Consider the following 12,151-nt stretch of genomic DNA (forward strand, 5'->3'; position numbering starts at 1 on the left):
AAGTCATTTCCGTTAAGTTTAACGGATTCCGTCACTTTTACAATTTAGTTCAAAGCATGAGATGTCGTATTGTATATTTTGAAACTATAGGGGACTTTTCTGTTTATTAGGCTTACCACAGGGGGCTTTTTTATTTTTAACCCTTTTTTTGGGTAAAAAATAAAAAAGCCCCCTGTGGTAAACCTAATACACAGAAAAGCCCCCCGTGGTTTCAAAATATACAACACGACTCCTCATACTTTGAACTAAATTGTAAAGGTGACGGAATCCGTTAAACTTAACGGAAATGGTCAAAATGACCAAAATACCCTGATATAATTAAGCAAAAGACAGCTCAAAAAAATCATTTATTTTATTTTCTAAATAGAGAGAATTGAGGGTTAAGGGGGTAGAATTGGTATATTTGATAAAAAATAGGTATAAAAAATTTTTTTTAGGTTCCAATAAGTCATTTCCGTTAAGTTTAACGGATTCCGTCACTTTTACAATTTAGTTCAAAGCATGAGATGTCGTATTGTATATTTTGAAACTATAGGGGGCTTTTCTGTGTATTAGGCTTACCACAGGGGGCTTTTTTATTTTTAACCCTTTTTTTGGGTAAAAAATAAAAAAGCCCCCTGTGGTAAACCTAATACACAGAAAAGCCCCCCGTGGTTTCAAAATATACAACACGACTCCTCATACTTTGAACTAAATTGTAAAGGTGACGGAATCCGTTAAACTTAACGGAAATGGTCAAAATGACCAAAATACCCTGATATAATTAAGCAAAAGACAGCTCAAAAAAATCATTTGTTTTATTTTCTAAATAGAGAGAATTGAGGGTTAAGGGGGTAGAATTGGTATATTTGATAAAAAATAGGTATAAAAAATTTTTTTTAGGTTCCAATAAGTCATTTCCGTTAAGTTTAACGGATTCCGTCACTTTTACAATTTAGTTCAAAGCATGAGATGTCGTATTGTATATTTTGAAACTATAGGGGGCTTTTCTGTGTATTAGGCTTACCACAGGGGTTTTTTTATTTTTAACCCTCTTTAAAATCAATATAGGACAATCAACCCTTACCAATAAACCTAATAGTACTTCTTTTCTTATGCTAGTACATTGTGATTTCGATATAAGTAAAATTCTGATTGAAGCGACTAATTGAAATAAAATTTCTATATTGAAATGCCTAAGCATTTAGGAAGTTAAAATGACACATATTCCCACCACATTTAAGCGTTCCAAGCTATGTAAGTTTACCAAAAAGTTTACAAATAGCATGTTATATTTATTTACAAAAGTTTAATAACTATTATGTCAACTAACTATCAATCCTTTTAACTTATTTTTTGGTGTTTCTTAGTAAATGTTGCTTAGATGCTATCAGAATAAAAAAAAAAAGTCAACTTCAATATTGATTCAAATAGTGAGTTGCTCTATGTTTCATACAACATATACATGCATTCACTCATACATACATTGTATGCACTATATCTTTGGCGGTGACCCACCTAGCCCGGGAGTCATCAGATCATGCACCGCTCCTTATTTCTGTCTCTACCAGGCTGGATAATAAGACGCGCCAATTCAGATTTCTTAATGTTTGGATAGGACGGGAGGATTTCCTACCATTGGTTCAGGAATCGTGGGGGCAGCCGTGCCCTGGGTCTCCGCTGCAAGTTCTATGTTGTAAACTGAAACGGCTGAGAGTTGCTATCCAGGTTTGGAATAGGGAGGTCTTCGGGGATATCTTTCAGGCGGTTAGGCAAAGGGAAGAAGAGGTGCGGTTGGTGGAAATCAGGTTGGAAAGTGATGAGTCGGATGATGTTAGGATGCAACTCCATCTTGCTCAAGGTCAGTTGCGTGCGGCCTTGAGAGTGGAGGAGCTTTTTTGGAAGCAGAAGGCTCGGGTTCGGTTCAGGAGGGGGACCATAATACGAAATTCTTTCATTCTATGGTCAAATCCAAAACGGTACGCTTGGTCATCCACAAGATTAGAAATGACCGAGGGGAATGGGTTGAGTCGGAGGAGGAGATTGGAGCTGAGGCGGTACGGTACTTCGAAAGGCTGTTTTCAGCTCAGCATCCAACATCATTTTCTCCCTCAGATTTGCTTCAGCATAGCCCAAAAATTCTGACCGATGAGGAGAATGGTTTGTTGGAGCAGGTACCCTCTGAGGAGGAGGTTCGGAGTGCGGTGTTTGCAATGGATGGAGAGAGTGCACCGGGGCCGGATGAATACACGAGTAAATTCTTTATGGCTGCATGGTCAGTTATCGGTAAGGATGTGGTTAGAGTGGTGTGTAGCTTCTTCTGTGGAGTTGAGTTGCCGCGTACAGTTACAACAACCTCTATTGTGCTGATCTCTAAGATTGAGCATCCTCAGGACTTTTCGCAATTGCGACCAATTAGCTTGTGCAATTTCGTTAACAAGTTAATTTCGCGAATTTTGGCGGATCGTTTGGCCCAAGTGCTTCCTAAGATCATCTTCTCACAGCAGAGTGGATTTGTTCAGGGGCGGCTTATATCGGATAATTTTTTGCTCGCACAGGAGTTGCTCTCTAATATGGGGAGGTCTTCCAGAAATACCGATGTTGCTTTAAAGTTGGATATGTCGAAGGCTTACAACCGTGTCTCCTGGATATTTTTTACTTCGATTTTGAGAAGATTTGGATTTGTGGAGCAATGGATTGACAGGATTTGGAGATTGCTATCGAATGTCTGGTTTTCAGTCCTGGTCAACAGGTCTAGTGTGGGTTTCTTTAAGTCCACATGAGGGTTTTGTCAAGGGGACCCGCTATCCCCAGGGCTATTTATTGTCGCCGTGGAGGTGCTATCCCGCTCTTTAAACAAGTTAATAGAGCATCGGGAGTTTCAGTGCTTTTCAGTTCCGCGAGGATGCCCTAGGATCACTCATCTTAGCTATGCAGATAACGTCTTGGTTTTCTCTAGTGCTTCGTCCTCCTCACTGCGATATGTCATGCAGATGATTATGAGCTATGAAGCAATATCGGGGCTGGAGATTAATGTTCAGAAGTACAGTTTCTTGGTGCATACTAAGTTGCCTAGTCAATGTGTGACGAGGGTTCGACGGATTACTGGGTTTGGGCTTAAACCGTTTCCTGTGCGCTACTTGGGCTGCCTGTTTTTTACGGGGCATCAGAAGTGTCTGTATTTCATGGAGTTAGTTCAGTCAATCATTAATAAAATCTCATCTTGGAGATCCAGGTTTCTATCCAATGGTGGTCGTCTCATACTCATTAAGCATGTTCTTTCTGCAGTCCCGATTCACTTGCTGGCGGCTTCATACCCTCCGAAGGGAGTCCTTGCCTTGGCTGAATGGGCCATGGCAAATTTCCTTTTAGGGGAGCAGGAGGGTGGCCTCCAACACCATTGGATCAAGTGACCAAACTTGTGTGTCGACTCGCCACAGGGGGGGTTGGTGTTCCGTCATTACTGGAGGTCCAGTCAGCGTTCTCATTCAAATTATGGTGGCGCTTTCGGACAAGTGACTGCTTATGGTCGATATTCATGTGGGCTAAGTATTGTCGGTAGAGTCATCCATGCATGGTAGGGGCGGTGCAGGGCAGCTCATATATGTGGCGTCGCTTGCTTCAAGTTCGTAAGGTGGCGGAGCAAAACCTTTGGTGGGTGATGCGGTCTGGTCAGTGTAATTTCTGGTTTGACAATTGGCTGGGCTCTGGTCCTCCATGTCAAATGCCTACAAAGTGTCTCAGATCATTTAGTAAGGGATTTTGTGGTGAATGGGCATTGGAATCAACAATTGTTACGGCAATGGGTCCCTGATGACATAGTTTCAGAGATTGTTACCAAATCGACCCCAGTTGGATCTGCGGATGATTATGCGGTGTGGGCTTTGATGGAGTCACGGGATTTTTTTTTTTATTCCTACTACGCGATACTTGGCAGGCAGACTCCTTCCTCATTCATGTTTGATAGGGTTTGGCATCCTTTGATACCAATTAAGATATCTTTTTTCATGGTGCGATTGTTGCGGGATCGGTTGCCGTTGGCGTCGTCTCTAGGAAGATTACATGTGTCTGGCCCATCCAAGTGTTTTTGTTGTTCAGCCTCGCAGTCCGAATCTTTGGAGCATGTCTTCGCGGAAGGAGAATTAGTTCAATTCCTATGGACATTCTTTGGGAATGGCGTGGGAGTGAGATACAGAGGGTTAGGGGTGCGTTCACGACTGGCTGGTTGGTGGTGCCAGCCTAGACGTCACTCTCGTATGGAGTCATTACGCACAGTGTTGCCTAGCATAATCTGCTGGCATATCTAATTGGCGCGAAATCTTGCAATTTTGGAAGGGCAATTCCTGTGGCGACAGACCATTTGTGACCGTATCCTGGCAGATGTCGTGGGATTATTTGGTGGGGAGTATGCAGGGGAGTCTACTGGACTTGGCTCCTGGTTGGCAGTCTACTCCAACATCTCTAGATGGAGGCCTCGATACTCCCATAGACTGGTTTGTTGGGAGTTTCCAGCTTAGGGGGAACTTAAACTGAATACAGATGGGTGCTCTTTAGGCAACCCGGGCATTAGTGGCGGAGATGGTGGCTCAGGGATTCATCTGGTGCGTTGCTGTTTGGATTTTCTACTCCGTTTGGAGAGCTGACATGTATCCAAGCAGAGATCAAGTCTCTGTTGTTTGGTATGCAGCAATGCCTTCTTCAGGGGTTCGTGTGGATTCGGGTGGAGGTGGACTCTCTGGTGCTAGTCAACTTACTGGAGAAAAAATCGAGGTGTCCGTGGTTAATTCGGTCGGAGCTAGATGCGTTAGTGGCAACCCAGGTGATGGAATGGATAGTGGAGCACTGTTATTGCGAAGCAAATCAGGTGGCGGACGCCTTAGCCAAGGTGGGGGCGCAGTCTAAGGGTACTGTCTTGTATACATCACAGTCAGAGTTGCCACGATTGGCAAGGGGGGGCCTTAGGCTTGGATAGGGCACAGACTCCTGCTATTCGTATTCGAGCTGTTCGTCATTAAAGTCTTTGTAATCTTGCTTCCTAGCCTTCAATAATAATAGGGGTAGCGTCCCTCCCCGCATAAGGGGTTAGCCAAAGAAAAAAAAAATTCATACATACATTGTATGCACAAACTTATTGATACTCACATTCTACATATTGAGACTCATGGATGTTTAATATATAATCTTATTTCTATTGTTGAAGTTTATAAGGAATATTATAGATCTTTCATAATTTAGAGTAATACAAAAAGAAAAAGTACAAAATGCTCTCAATTATCGTCACAAAATTTAGTATAAAGCCAGATCTAAATTTTAAATTATTGTTAATTTGTACAAAAAATTTTAAAAAAAAACTCCTTGCTAGAACAAGATTGTAATCAACAACGTGAAAAAAAATAATTAATTAATATTCCTTTGTCATTTCTTTTTCAAAGGCGAGATCAACTAAAAGAAACTAATGCATGGGAACCTCCGCAAAATATATTGTCTCATTCAAATACTATTGAGAAATTCAAAGGGACACTTGTTTTTACTTTGTTCTCTCTATTAGTGTCAAACTTCAATTTCTGATTTGTTCATTTAATGATTTATCAATTAATGGGGAAGGATGCATGTTTGTATGTGTTTAGTAGTGTTATTTTTTTTTATTTGTGCATTATCTCACTCATATTGCTTGGATGCATATGAGCCCTATTGGATAAATAATCATTATGTAATTTCAAGTTCAATGATATAAGTAGTTGTATCTTAAACAAAGAAAAAGCAAAAATAACGCTCTCTTAATGATGACAAAGGTTTACATATGGGAAAGCTAGTGTCTATAGTGTGAATAATGTTGGAATAAGTAAATAAGAATTTTGCAAATTTAGTTACCTATATGATTGAACCATTGGAAAAAGCTATAGGAGTTGAATTTTAAGAGAATGGAAGAACCATATGAGCACTACATAAAGGTATAAACATTGATTTATAAGTGATACAGTTGGCAAACCAAGTTGGACTTGAAAATAGCCAATAAAAGATTGATCTTCAAAATCCTATTCAATATGGTTGCAATGTTGGTGTTCAAAGGAAGAAGTTAGATTCAATCAAAAGGGGTCACTATTTAAGTGATCAATAAATGTAAAATCAATGAAAAGTTTATAAATAAGTTGTCTCTATTATTTACAAAAAACAATTATATTGGTCACCAAAATACGAATGCTTCTAACTTATTGTTTGTCTACTATAAAAACAGACTAGATTAAGTGGTATGAACCAAAATGTTAGATTTTGCTAGACTTAATTTAGTACTAGACATCTTAGTTAGATTGTTGTTCATTAATGTAAAAAAATAATTGATAAAATATTCTTTTTCTTTTGTCATAGGTGGGATTGGCTAGAAGCAACTTGTCTCCAAAAGAGAAAAAGAGAATCTAACAATAATAATACTTGATTTTCTTTTCAAACATGAAATGAATATATGGAGTATGAAAATGATAAAAAATTTGATTTCTTGAGGAGATGTTAAAGTCTGTCTTTTAGATACAGGAGCAAAGTTGTTGGAATTTGGGTTAGGATTGATTTTTTCTTTACATTGCTATTTTTCTTGCTTTCTATGACATTGGTTCTTCTACTTTTCCTATGTGAAGTTGATGATCGCGTACTAGCTTGATCCTATCTTTCTTTATACCCCCAACACCTCACAAGTATTTCTTAAATCAATTACAAAAATTTAATAGAAAATTAAGTTTTTATATGCTAAAGCAAAGTAAGTTGAACCAGTGTTTGTTTTCTAGTAACATGTTATGCATGTTTTATGCTTGATCTTTAGCTAACTTGTAGACATCTAACCTTACATTTTAAGATGTTCAAACTCTATGCTTTAGAACCAAAAATCTACGTATTGATGAAAAGAGATTTATCTTAACATTTGTAAGAAAACAATTTTAGAGAAATTGCATAATTTGAAAAACATGAAAAAATGTGAAAGTTGGTAAAAATAACATTGAAATTAGTGTATTTGCAATTGTGTTAGATTACTAATTTGATGCAAATAAGTCCCAAGCATGAAATTATTTTCATATCCTCATCATCATCTTTGTTTTCATCTTGAACAACATTCGATTGGACATACTGGACTTAGCTCATCCTTCACTAAGGTAATTTTGAATTTTAGGAGACCTGCGTGCAAGATAAGTTTCATTTAAGTGCCTTTTATATATTTGACATATTAACTCTTATAATTTTCTTTGTGATTAGAATTATTCATTAACATTAAGTTGAGGAGAGCTTTCTTACATGTAATATACTGAATAATTAAATTTTTAGAGATGAATTAACCATATCGTTCTTCTTTTTTCTAGAGTGGGTTGATTATCAATAAATGTTTGGTATAAGTAGTTATGCAAAGCCATGCTGCGTATTACTTACTTCTTATAATCACATGAATAAATAATTAAGATAGAGGTAATGTACACCAGCATTGTCATTTCACTAGTCTATTTAGACCTATATATCATATAATTGGTTTTCTACCTAATTCAAACCTGTATTCATATAAGCCTCATTAGTCGATTTAGACCTATCTCATTATATATACCAGTGATATTTGTTAAGAATTTTTATTTTTTCAACAACTAACCTTTTCTTATTCTTTTGCTTCTTAAAGTAAATAGAATTTAATGAATATTTATCTGGGCCTCTTAAGGTTTTTTCCACTGTTAAATTTAGGGTACTAATCATGTGCTTGATAGTTAGAGGTAAAAAGGGTGTAGGGATAGGCGAGAAGGGTAATAAAGAAAATATCTAGGTCATTAATTGTAATAAGCATCATCATTTTTGTTTGCCTCTTTTTTGAAGAAATGAGACATATTGCTATAGTCTAAAATAGATTATGAAGTGTTATTAATAAAATTAATTAATATTTGATACAAAAATCCAAAATCTTCTCAACCAAATAAAGATCAATTAATATTATAATCATTTCATGACTGAGTTTAAGCATAAGAAGATCTAATATAAAATAATAACTTGTATTTTCTTCACCATGAGTTATTCATATCTACTCACACAAGTTCTCTAATAACTTGACAACATTTAGACTAAGGACGATAAACGGACTATTGAAGGAAAAAATTAATGAACGATTACATCTACTAGTTTTATTCAAACGTTCATTTTATTGGAACTCTTTGTCTTCTACTAAACTATATTTATGTTGAAATTTATTTACCTTGTATTCTAATTTTTTCTCATTTCAAGTCACAAATAAAGTACAATCTTTTATATTTTTTTTTAGCTAAATGTAGTAATTTATGTAGTGTTATTGAATTAGCACAGTATGTGTTTTTGAGATAATAGGTATTGATGGAAGCAATTAATTGAAAAAAAAAGCTCCCAAATTCAAATACACAACCATTTAAGAAGTTGAAGCACATCTATTTTTTAACGTAGTTAAGTGATCCTAACCATGTACTATGGCCCAAAAGTTTACAAATAATAATTTTTTTATTTACAAAAAATTTAACCACTGTTATGTCAACAAAAAATTAATCCTTTTAGGTTATTTTTGTGCTTCTTCGCTAATTTTGTAGATTTGCTCTACATTTTTCTTTTTTCTATTTTGGGTTCTAAAATATATCTTCAATGCTATCATAACAAGAAAATGGTTGATTTTAGTATGAACACTTATTCAGTCATACATACTCGCACGTCATACGCATCTGAATTTGAATTTCATTTCTTTTTCTTGAATTGTGGCCGACATCTTTTTTCAAAAGTCATTTGGGTCTTGTCCGCATGGTCCACCAAAAGGCAGCCCGATGATCTTTCAAAAAATTTGGACTATTATGAATTATTCTAATGATTCAGAAAATATTAATACATCATCAATATAAACTATACTAAATGAACTATAAGGATTGAAAATGTCATTCATTATATTTTGAAATTGGAGTACAAGCGGCTTGACTGTAGGTCAATGCTGGAAAGTCTGATACAGAATAGGCCCTTTAGATTTAAAACAGCCTTATCAGTAAAAACACATGAAGAAACAATATCTATTCAAGAAGAATACCAATCTATTCCATTATTAAATCATAGTACAATTCAAAGATATTTAAGTAAAGGATATCGATATATTCATATAGGTTTAATACAGATTGCTGTAAACAAGTATAGTGCAGGAACTAGAGGCTGTCCATTGACAACATAGAAGTATTAAATACAAAAATAGATACAATAAAGAAACCAGAATTAAAATTCCCTAATGATATTTCAGCACCTCATTTTCAACCTAGAAGTTTAACAAGAGAAAAAGAGAAAACCCACCAAGCACAAGTTATATGATACATGCTAGAAAACTTACTATTATTAATTGTTTAGTAAGGAAATAAAGGAGTATAAATTCCAAATTTCTAGTACTAACTTTTACATATGAGTTATGAAGGTTAATAACATGTGGATCCCTTGTATACATTTGATCAAACAACTACATGACAATGCGGGGTAGAATTGCTAACATGCACAACTTAGTCATATCCGTTTTCTTTTCTGTGAGAAAAACTACCTCACTCGTAAGTGCTTTAAAAGCCATCATATGGGAAGAATGATCAAAAAGGTTGAAAGAAAAATGGATCACGCAATAGCTTAACAAGTGAAAGCTAGATCAAGAATCAAGAGGGTTGATCATTTCAGAACTAACTGAAACATAAAGGGAACAAAATAGGAGCTCAAACAACTGAACAGGAGCTGAAAAAAAATTCAGTATTCATTGTCAAGAAATCATCAAACTACACTATATTCACTCATATTGAAAATCAATAAGATACCAATACCACTAATGAGTAAATACGATTTGTCTCGATGACTATATATTATAAATACAGTACGTAAAAATATTAAATTTTTTTCAAATTTCATAATTTCAGGAAAACAAGTAGCACTCTCCTCACTGAAACTCTAACTTTAGTCACCACAAATGAACAATTTAAGGAATAACAATTGAAATTATGGTAAAAAGGAAAGCAAAAAACCTGTAATAATGAAAAAGTAATAAGTGATAAAGTCCTATGTAACCTCTTCTGCAAAGAGCAAAGGAAAAGGGGTATAACATTTAGAGTACAAACTGCAATAAAATACACATGAACAGAAGAAGGTACAATCAAACTACTCACTAATTTTACACAAAGTAGGCTGGATACGGTATTGAGTTGTGCTGCTATATTCTGGAGTAGTTCTTGGAAAGGACAGAAGAAAATTTCCAAATTTTGGACCTGCAATATCAAAAAATTATACATTAGACAACAAAATCGAGGGAAAAAATCATTTAAAGGCATCGGATTGACAAAAATCGAAAAGAAACAAGCTGTGAATTTAAACAATTCTTCACATACAACTTATCCAGAATAATGCTATGATTAGGCTCTCAGCAAATTGGAATTGGAATAAATTGAGAAATCAAAGATAAAAAATTAGTTCGTCAGTTGACCACTCATCGTAGATATCGCATTGGAAAAAGAAACAACGAAGAAAAAAGATTCTTGACCTCGACAGAACGAAAGTACACCAATCAATTTCGGAAGTTTATTTTGTCGCGTTCTACACCAATCAATTTAACAAATTACCTATGATTTTTATTTTACTTCAAAAGTTTATTTACTTTTTAACCCCCTAACACACAAACAAGTCTTTTTACTACTTCTTTTCCCTTAAAAAAAAGTTCCCGAAAGACGTACAAAAACAAATATGTTTCAAACAGAAAAAAACACGAGACAAAATAAAACAGATAAAAAGGAAATTGGGAACATGAGTTAAACAAATAAAAAATGCAAAGGCAGGTGAGAAAAAGAATTAAGAGCCTCAAAGATGGGGAAAATCATGGAAAACACTCACTCTGATCCGGAGTCATCTTTGAGAAGCATTAGAGAAACATACAACCTTCCACTTTCTTTTTCAAACAAACAAATGCAGATGTGATTGATGGGAGAAGGTTACCTGCTCCCAACTTTTCAGTGATGGTAGCGGGTTCCCTTTTCTCCACTCCTTTCATTAACCACCCGACTCCCTCTCTCTAACCCTTTACTTTCTCTTTCTTCTCATCTTCTTCCTCATCCTCACAAAGAAAACTGCACTTTTTCTCTCTTCAATTTCAGAAGCTTTTTCTCTCTTCAATTTCTTTAACATATATATAAAAGGACAAATGCCATGGCTCAAAAGGGATGATTGTTTTGCTGATGTGGCCAATCGTTATTGGCTGGAGTGTGTTCGTCCATCTGTCTATTCTGTTCTATACTTAGTACCTAAAGTCAGTAAACTTTTCAATAATAACTTTTTCTTCTACATGACAGACCAAAACTGTCCTAAGACATTGGCACAAGTACAAATTTGAAAAACTACTGATAGAAGAGTTGTATCTAAAAGCATCCCAATTTAATCACCAATAAAACCCAACCAGAGCTTTTCACATGAAAAACAAACAGCTCTGCATTTTTAGAACCACTGTTAATTCTAGAATTGTGCAAACAAAATGACTATAGCCCATGAGACATAAACAAGATGACAAAAATAACAAGTATCCCCGTGAAAAAAACTCAAAGCAAGAAGCACTCTCAAATTGAGACCTAAACAAACGCAAGCAATTTGAAAGAATTGACAGAACTACAACAGTGTATACATTTTCAAAATCACAATCAGTTAGTCCTCGGATGCTAGATTGCTAATCACTTGAGACAAATAAACCAGCCAATTAATGGGCCCCAGAAAGCACGATAGTCAACACCCTTAACTATGTACACTGATAGGCATTAGTTAGTGAAAATTAAAAGCACAAGTCTTCACAAAAATTAAAAACAAATACAAAAAGGCGTATAATTAGACATTTAATAAAAACAGAATTTAACTTAAAAAAGTAGATGGATCTAATAGAAGTTAGACAAGGAAGAATCCATCTTCCTTGAAGCGTATACATCTAACAATTCACAAGTATGCAGCAAAGCTACTCAGCATTCATCTATTAACTAAAATCAGGATACTAAATCCAACAGTGACTCATGTATATAGAGAACTGAAATACTGCTCCGGACATTATTATGTGGCACAATTAAACTAACATGAGAGTATAAGTCAACTTATCCGGAAAACTAAATTCCAATTTGTCAAATTACAAAAGGAACAAATTTGCGCTTTTTACCAA

The 12,151-nt window shown here is 35.5% G+C and overlaps 1 long non-coding RNA gene across 1 annotated transcript; it reads right to left on the reverse strand.

Annotated features, from left to right (window-relative positions):
- Positions 1–10,004: 10,004 nt before the first annotated feature.
- On the reverse strand, positions 10,005–10,924 carry LOC113749439. Its single transcript, XR_003464524.1, has 3 exons — positions 10,852–10,924; positions 10,134–10,232; positions 10,005–10,040 (listed from the first exon to the last, which is right to left on the reverse strand). It is a non-coding gene; the product is annotated as an uncharacterized LOC113749439 (long non-coding RNA).
- Positions 10,925–12,151: the final 1,227 nt, after the last annotated feature.

The sequence above is a fragment of the Coffea eugenioides genome, chromosome 1 (genome assembly GCF_003713205.1).
Source record: "Coffea eugenioides isolate CCC68of chromosome 1, Ceug_1.0, whole genome shotgun sequence".
NCBI lineage: Eukaryota > Viridiplantae > Streptophyta > Magnoliopsida > Gentianales > Rubiaceae > Coffea > Coffea eugenioides.